The 7961-nt window shown below is 44.2% G+C and overlaps 2 pseudogenes; one reads left to right on the top strand and one right to left on the bottom strand.

Moving 5' to 3' along the window:
• Window positions 1-2145: 2145 nt before the first annotated feature.
• On the bottom strand, window positions 2146-3529 carry LOC147897800 (uncharacterized; annotated as a pseudogene).
• Window positions 3530-3613: 84 nt separating this feature from the next.
• On the top strand, window positions 3614-4771 carry LOC147897799 (uncharacterized; annotated as a pseudogene).
• The last annotated feature ends 3190 nt before the right edge of the window (window positions 4772-7961 follow it).

Genomic DNA, 7961 nt, shown 5'->3' with positions numbered 1-7961 from the left:
CAAATTGGACTTTACACAAGTCCAAAAATTTTGAATAGTGTGTTGCATGTAGGAGTTGCATATAGAACTCGTATGTAGAATTCGCATGTAGGAGTTGCATGTAGAAATGCTAATGACTCAAAATGACCAATAATGAACATCTTCTCGGAAACCTTGTGATCATCCACAATTTGGAAGTGAACAAAAGCTCCTAGAATAAGGTTCACTTTCCTCCGCTACTTACAGCATCACATGTAGAGCCCAAAATACCAATGTGACTAGCAACAACCTCCCACAAAGCGAGCAAATATCCTGTAATTCAAATCACCACTCACAAGCTGGTGGTACTACCATGAACCAAAACGGCCTCCCCTACAATCACTGGAGCGAGGAGAAGTTGTAAATGAAGATGAGTAGCCCCTTGTGAATTCCTGGGATGTACAAGAGCTTGTGAGCTAAAAAACACCGCGCACAATCTACTCAAATGAGCAAAAGCAAAGCTGCTCACGTACCAAGATTGACCTCTCTTACTGATGGCAGACCCACTATCAACTGCAGCAAACAACAAGCTGATGCGAACATCCACGATCTCCTTGAATCAATCAAGAACCTCTGGAAACAAGCAAGACCTGGGACTCTACAGAAATGAGCAAAAGGCTAGCGTATAAGAATCATTTGCCCTCCTCTACTCACACCCACAGCTCGATTGTAGCAATCAGAGACCCCGACAAATCAAATCAGATATCATCCCGCTCTTGACGTAATCTCTCTCTCTCTCTCTCTCTCTCAGATAATCCCTTGCCCATGGAGTGAACCCAAAACTCAAAAGCGTGGATGGCTTTTATTGCATTTTGATTTTGTATATTTCTTTTCTTAACTGCTCAAATTTATCTCGATAAAGCTAATGGCCAGCCTGTGTTATCATTTGTTGGAGCAAAGGTTGTGTTGCATTCCTGTTGAGAACCCTTCCTTAGCCTTCAAAAGAGTAGCCTCCATTTAGTTTACCAACTATCGGCCACCCGCTCACAGTGCAGCTAGAGGATGGTAGTTTGTTTTGCTCTTCACAAATATTCTTATGGTGGTTAGGTCGCAAGTGTAGGAGTATTTGGTATGTCAATTTAGAAAGGAAGTGCAGAGCAAACATCATTCATCTTTTTCGTTCGCTTAAGGGCCAGGCCAAACAAAAGCCAAGCGGATTCTGGGCTAAGAATGCACGCAAGCCCGCACATAACTAAAACGGTTTCAATTGATATATGAATATGTTCTCAAGGTTAATTTTGCTCTGTAGCACTTACATGCGATGTTAGAGAGCGCAATAATTGGATATGAAGTGGAGCTGAATAATAGGTCATCCATGATACAAACATTAATGAAACCACAATGCAACTCTTGGCAATGTTTATGTTAGTTTAAAGTTAACTATCGAATGGACATTCCTTGGGTTATGAATAATAAAAAGAGCTAGAGGACTTCGGAGTCTTTGTAATTGGGCTGAAATCATTTTTCTAGAGCTAAGTGGGACAAGTCCCTAATGACAACGTAATCGAATGAGCTCCTTAGATGTTGACTAATGCTTTTGTCACGTTCATTGATGTAGGCGGGGCAGTTGAAATCGGTGAAGATTTGCTCATTGACGAAAGTTGAATTCCTTCCTTGATGATAGTGTCCTTGATCATGATGTATGCAATGTTCACATTGAAGTAATGAAATGCAGGAAGTTGATGGATTCGTGCATTGACGACCTTTGATTGAAGAAAGGATTGTCCAAAGAGCCAAATCTTCAAGGGAAGTAGAGTTATCATAGTTGATCACTACCACTCGATGCTTCTCCACATCCACCTTTGTAGATACATGCTTATATTCTTCTTCAATAAAAGCTAATTTTGTCCATCATGATCTCTCTCTCTCTCTCTCTCTCTCTCTCTCTCTCTCTCTCTCTCAAGCATTAATCTAGATTACATCACATTGGCTTACCAATTGGTTTGCATGTTCTTTTCATGATGGCATTGCCTTGCCATCTTTCAAGTGTTGACACCCATCTCCTTTGTGCCATGCTTTTCTTTTTTTGTTAAGTTGGAGCTTGCAAATTTTTTAATGAAATGGGGTTCCAAAGTTTTGAAGAAGTGGTGTACTTAAGTTGTGATGCCTTTTCTTTTTGTGGACATTTTAAACAGAAACAACTGTGAGGAGATTGTTGGCCACCAGTTTTGAGGCTAGTTTAGAACGGGGATCAACATCAAGCCCAATGCTGGCTCCTAACAAAGCCAGTGCTGCATCTTCTGGGATGACGGTACCTGGAGTTGGCCTAGTGATGTACTCAGCCCATTTATCGCGAGCAAGTTGGTACACCTCCTTGAAGGCAGACTGCCTCATATCACAAAGCCCGTCCATATCTCACAACCCAGTAGGGTCTAACAATGTTGTTGAACATTCTACTAGTGGAGAAGAGCAGCTGCAAATCCTTCTCCAAGACATCTGCTGAGAAGCACCCCCAGATCGGGGGTGCTAGCATATATTTACCGGCAGATACACGGTCAGATGGATCAGCCCAGTCTGGAGCTGCAAAATTTGTTATTTCAGAGGATGTATCCATGAACAGCGATAGAGCTCCACATTCTGACATGGAACGGGCTGATCTTCTGATGGAAGGGAAGGAGTTTTGGTCATCAAGATTTCTCACCAGATGGCTAGCTTCATCAAAAACAAATAAAACCTGCAACTTGCCATCATGTGGGAAAATACCTTTTGGGAAATATCATTTTAGCGTCCTTTTCCCAGCTGGTCCATATAAGCTCCTTATTATCCTGGCTTCCTGCCACATCTTTGAGACGGGGTGCTATCCCTTCCAGAAGTTGCTTCCAATAGTCGTGGCCGTATTTCCTCATCTTCGTCACAAATCCTTGTTTGGTTTCCCCATTCCTGACCATGTCTGACAATACTGTAAGGCATGCAATGAAGTAAGCCAAAGAGAAGTTCATGCACTCCAGCTGCCCTTGTACGCCCTCAAAATTGCGGAGACAATGGTTTGCTTCTTGACAGAACCAATCTGCAATCCAGGACCTTTTGGGATAGCCGAGTCTCCCAGATGCAAACGAACAATACACAACCCATACCCCTTGCCGCCACAATTCACACACCGTCCTGGTCTTCCCCCAGCCACTAGACTGGAAGCGGCCGGCAACTGGAGCATAACCTTCCCCCTCCAATATGTACGTCAACGCCTGATGCAAAGTGTGGACATTGTCCAGGTTCCGGTATTCCGGCTCGAATGCCCTTTCTGACAGACCACAAGAAGGGGAAATGAGAGCTAGAGTCGGAAATCTTTACCTTTCTTCAGTGGAGTCTGAAAATTTCTCACCTCTGGCGAGATTAGCAACCGCTGGTGTTTCATGCTCTTCTATGCCTGTAATACACAAAATGAACCAATAACAAGTGAAATCCAAAGACCGATCTCACAAGCAAACAACCAGAAGAGTGTTAAAAACCACGATACCTTGCGATTTCTCCGGTGCGCGAGCATGCACGACGCCAGCGTGCATGTAATCGATCAATAAATTGCTCACCTCTACACCTACCTTTGGATTGTAGCACTGCCATTATAAGAATTTCCCATACATTAGCACATGCAAGCTCCATGTCTCAATGCTTGTTTCCTATTGCTTGTGCACCTAATAAACTACCACACATAGCTACCCCACCAACTTCTTATTGCCTCAACTCGTGTGGACGGCATGGAGCATTGAGCCAATAGTTGCAAAGGCTGCAGCTGAGGCCATGAGCTATCTGCATAGAAAGGAAAGGAGTCGAGAACTTTATGGTGCATTAGTGACTGGGCTTGCAGCTGGCTGGATTGATAGAGGATATACAGGGGAGCTTGCAGCTAGGATCATCCTGCTAAATGCCATGAGTGAAGCAGATAAGGGTGATGGCTGGTGCACTGTGGATGATTTCTGCAAGCACTTGGCTGGAGAGTCATTGTCGGAGCTGATTCGGAAAGGAAATCGGGAGCTGACTGAGAAGGAAAGGCTGCTAACCAAAGCTCGATTGCATTTTAACTCATTTCACAGGATTTATAAGAAGACCTCTGATCTGACATTTGATGATGCTCTGAAGTGCTTTGAGCGCCACTGTGCAGTTATATGTGGTAAACACACATGGGGAGTTGATTTATTGATCTTTGCCTTTACTGGTGGTGAGAATGAGGAGGTGACAATGGACAATCTAACGGTTATCTATTGTCAGGTGAAGTTGAGGAAACAGGATGGCACAGACATATGTCTCGCCAAGATTTCTCCTCAATATGCAGGGTTTGCTGTAGCATTGAAGTTGCCATATCTGAGCTTGTATATGAATGTGACGTCAGATGAACACAAGAAAGCAAGGGCCTATCTGGTGGATTCACAGAAGATTGAATCCTCTGTGAAGAAATATGCTTCCAAGCCCATCTCTGGAGGAGATTGAGAATGAAAGCAGTGAGCAGCCTGTGGATGATCCTATGGAGATTCAAGTAGATCAAGGGGAAAAAGTGGAAAAGAAGAGACCAGCTGTTCAGGCGTGCAAAGCTTGGTTCAAAGCAGAGAGAGAGCTTCAAACTGCTATGGTTGTGAAGGGCTTGAATGCTTTCAAACTGGAGGCCAGCCTGCAGGATCAGCTTAGACAAGTTGTCAAGGCTTCCAGAACTCCATTTTTCAATGACCCCAAGAAGGATCTGCACAGCAAGTTACACTCTCTCCAAGAATGCAAGCTGCAAGAGATGTTCAAAATTGAAGATCTTCTGAATTATGAGTTATGAGAGAAGGCTCGGTTCTAGTGATGAACATTGTCTCGACAGCAACAGCTTTTATAGTGCAGCTATATACTCTTAGTGTGGCTATATACTCTACAGAGTGGTTTGTAATCGAACAGGCACACAGAATCTGTAGCCTGCATATAGAAATGATCATTCTAAATAAAGCTATGTTTCTGGTGCTTTCAAAAACATGGTAAATGACAGAATTAGTCAGCTTCATATGAGTATCCTTAAAACTGTAATTGAGTATAAGTATATTACACTGGACATTTTCATTGCTTTATATTTTTCTTCAGACAGGTTGGAGCTTGGACAGTGGCACAAGTACAAACTTGGCGATGCTTATGGTTGTAGCAATCACTAATACACCCACGGCAAAGGCCCTTTTATGACTGCTGTATGAATGCACTGGAGATGACCGAAAGTCATGAGTCATCATGACAGGTTGGAAGCGTGCTCATTCTTTTCCATAGTGACTTTGATGCAGGCCAGCTCTTAATATAGCATCAATATGTAGGCATCAGTAGCCACATCTGTCCTCCCTTTTCCTCTTCAGTTTGTCTCTCCTTTGGTTGCTGAATTCTCTACAAACCAGGGCAGCAACAGTCCACAGCAGAGGCACCTTGGTTCAGATCAGATCCAGGAGTGGTAAGTCCTTTTGATTTTACTGTTCTACAACAGCACGCTGCTGCATTGTATTTCAGTGTTGTTCTACTAAGCCAATGACCACTTTTCTCCTTCTCTCCTCTCTATCTCAGGTTTAGACTATAATTCTCTGTCTGCTAGTCATTTGAGAGTGATTTCCTGCACTTTAATTCAGTTGTAAAGAGTCTAGTAATCACAGCGGTATCCGTGCTTTGGTTCAAGCCCAACAGTTGTGTTCTGGAACACAGGAAGCTCGACGCAGTGGCATGTCACACGATTCTCCCCACTCCAAAGTGACACAACTTGTTCCAACCTTGCAGCTTATAATTGTACTGTTTGAGCATAATTTGTTTCCTTTTCTCCAAAGAAAAGAAGTAGCAACACAACTGAAGAGAGAGGTCTGTCAAAACTGGAGATCCTTGTAACTATCCAGAGCAGATTGTAGGCCTTCGTTCAACTCCTGAAACATAGGAAGGTGATGCGGCAGCATATTGCATGATTCTACACACCAATCCATTTCTCCCAAGTTACACACAACTTCTTGTGCAATCTTGAACTTACAATTGTAGCCTGATTTGGTTTGAGCTGTTTGAACTTAAATTTCTTTCTTTTTCCTAAGAAAATAAGTAGCAATGCAATCGGAGAGAGGTGTGTTTGAAAACTCATTTCCAAACAAGGATGGAGCAGCAAAATTTTACGGAGTTCCTTGCTGGTATCCAAAGCACAATGTAGGCTTTGGTTCAACTCCAAGTGAGTCCGATTTAGGTCTAGATTCAAGCCTAGGCTCAAGCCAAAGTCCCGAGTCCCTCTACCCTCTACTTCTAGAGCTCGGGATGTGACAAGCAGGTACAAAGGACAACAAGGGTCCCTCCACAAATAGTGACAAACCTCACAATGTTGTGATGCGTATGGAGATATGTCCCCGGAACGGAAGATACCATTGCACAACGGACAAATTGGACTCTAAGATACTGCAGCAGCGGTCACCCAGTCCTGCTTTTTACGTTTCTTCTCCTCACATATATGTTGTTTTTTGAGGATTTCACTCTTCGAAGAAAGAGATGAAGAAGTGATATGTTGCATAGTGTGGGCCGAATTACTGTGCTGCAGTGCCGAAGCATATGTTGAATGCATGCATAAAGGACACAAGGAACACCAGATATCTTCATATAATTACAAGTGCTGCCATAAATGCCTGACTAACTGATTGTACATGGATACAAAAATGGATACAAATCAATGTATCATGCGACTGAGATACTGCTGATGTGGGATGATGGCCACAGTAGATGTGCCCTGATCTCCATGTTGGAACTGAGGCAGATGACTACCCACTGAATGTTGTATACTAGCTACTGTTGTTCCCAGATCTACAGTAGATCTGACTAGAAGATGGCTGGATCTGTTCTGGATGTCCAGATCTTAACTATACTATGCTGTTGCAGGTAGGCGCCTCCAAGGGAGGGCTGCACTGCTGCTGGAAGATGCAGGAGGAGAGCAGATCTAATGAGGGACAAGGCAGGGGGTGCAGGCAACCAATTGCTGGAAGCCCTTGCAGCTCTGGGAGATGATGAATGAGGAGGTAGGAGGGCCTATTCATAGGTGAAGAAGGGGGGTACGATGGTAGGTGGTCGGCTGACCTGAATTAACTGGTCGGCCCTTTCTAGAGGGCCAACTGACCATTTTTGGTCGGCCTTCTAGGCTAGCCCTAGCCCATGTCTCGGGCCCTCTCTTGGTCCATGTTTGGCTGCTCCTTTGTCTTGAGTGGCATGCACTTTGATGCTGTATTTTCACCCTGTTTTGACCTCCCTCAGGAGGTTGTAGCTGATTGTGAGGGCTGAGCTTAGCCAGCCATTGTAGGATTGATGGATATGCTACCCTCACATGGAATTGCACGTGCCAAACCACATTCAATAGGTTGGGCATATTGTGTGGTAGAGGTCAGCACCAAGTTCACGGGGTCGGCTCAATTATGGTGGCTAGATTACATCTCTTGCCATCATGAAAACAATTGAAGCACTCTTGTGAACTTCGGTGCATGTGGTGGCAACCTTGTGGCACCTTCATCAAAGGAAGGCTGAAGTCGATTTATTAATCTACTCTACCTTATATGATCAGTCCTGCCTTATGTTGTTCTCAAGTAGGAGCACTTAGAGATGTTCATTCATGGAAAAAATGTTTCTAGTCAGCCTCCACATCAGGCATGGTCGCATCGACCTGCGTGCCTTCTCCTGATTTTTTCAGCTTGAGCAAACCTCCTCCTTTGCCACTGGTGGCCCATCTGAGCTTTACACTAGAGGTGGTGAGGTAGAGACCGTGTCAGTCATGTCACCGAAAACAGGGGCAATGCTGCGTAATGCCAGAAATTGAGACATCTCAAGCAATGGTTAGGCTGCCCTGTGACAATCATGCATTGGGAGACCAAGCTTGTACTTGTATTGATCTCTAACATCTATGGTGACAAGGAAATGTCCTCCACTGCCACCTTGACACGTGGCACTCCTAGGCTCACACAGCATCCACCCACCAAGGAATCCACTAGCGAAGT

This window comes from Dipteris shenzhenensis, chromosome 10, assembly GCF_047967505.1.
Source record: "Dipteris shenzhenensis isolate YYH24624 ecotype China chromosome 10, Dip_SZ_1.0, whole genome shotgun sequence".
In the NCBI taxonomy this organism is placed as follows: Eukaryota; Viridiplantae; Streptophyta; class Polypodiopsida; order Gleicheniales; family Dipteridaceae; genus Dipteris; species Dipteris shenzhenensis.
The sequence above is the reverse complement of the archived record's forward strand: the minus strand, read 5'-3'. Positions and strand labels throughout refer to the sequence as shown.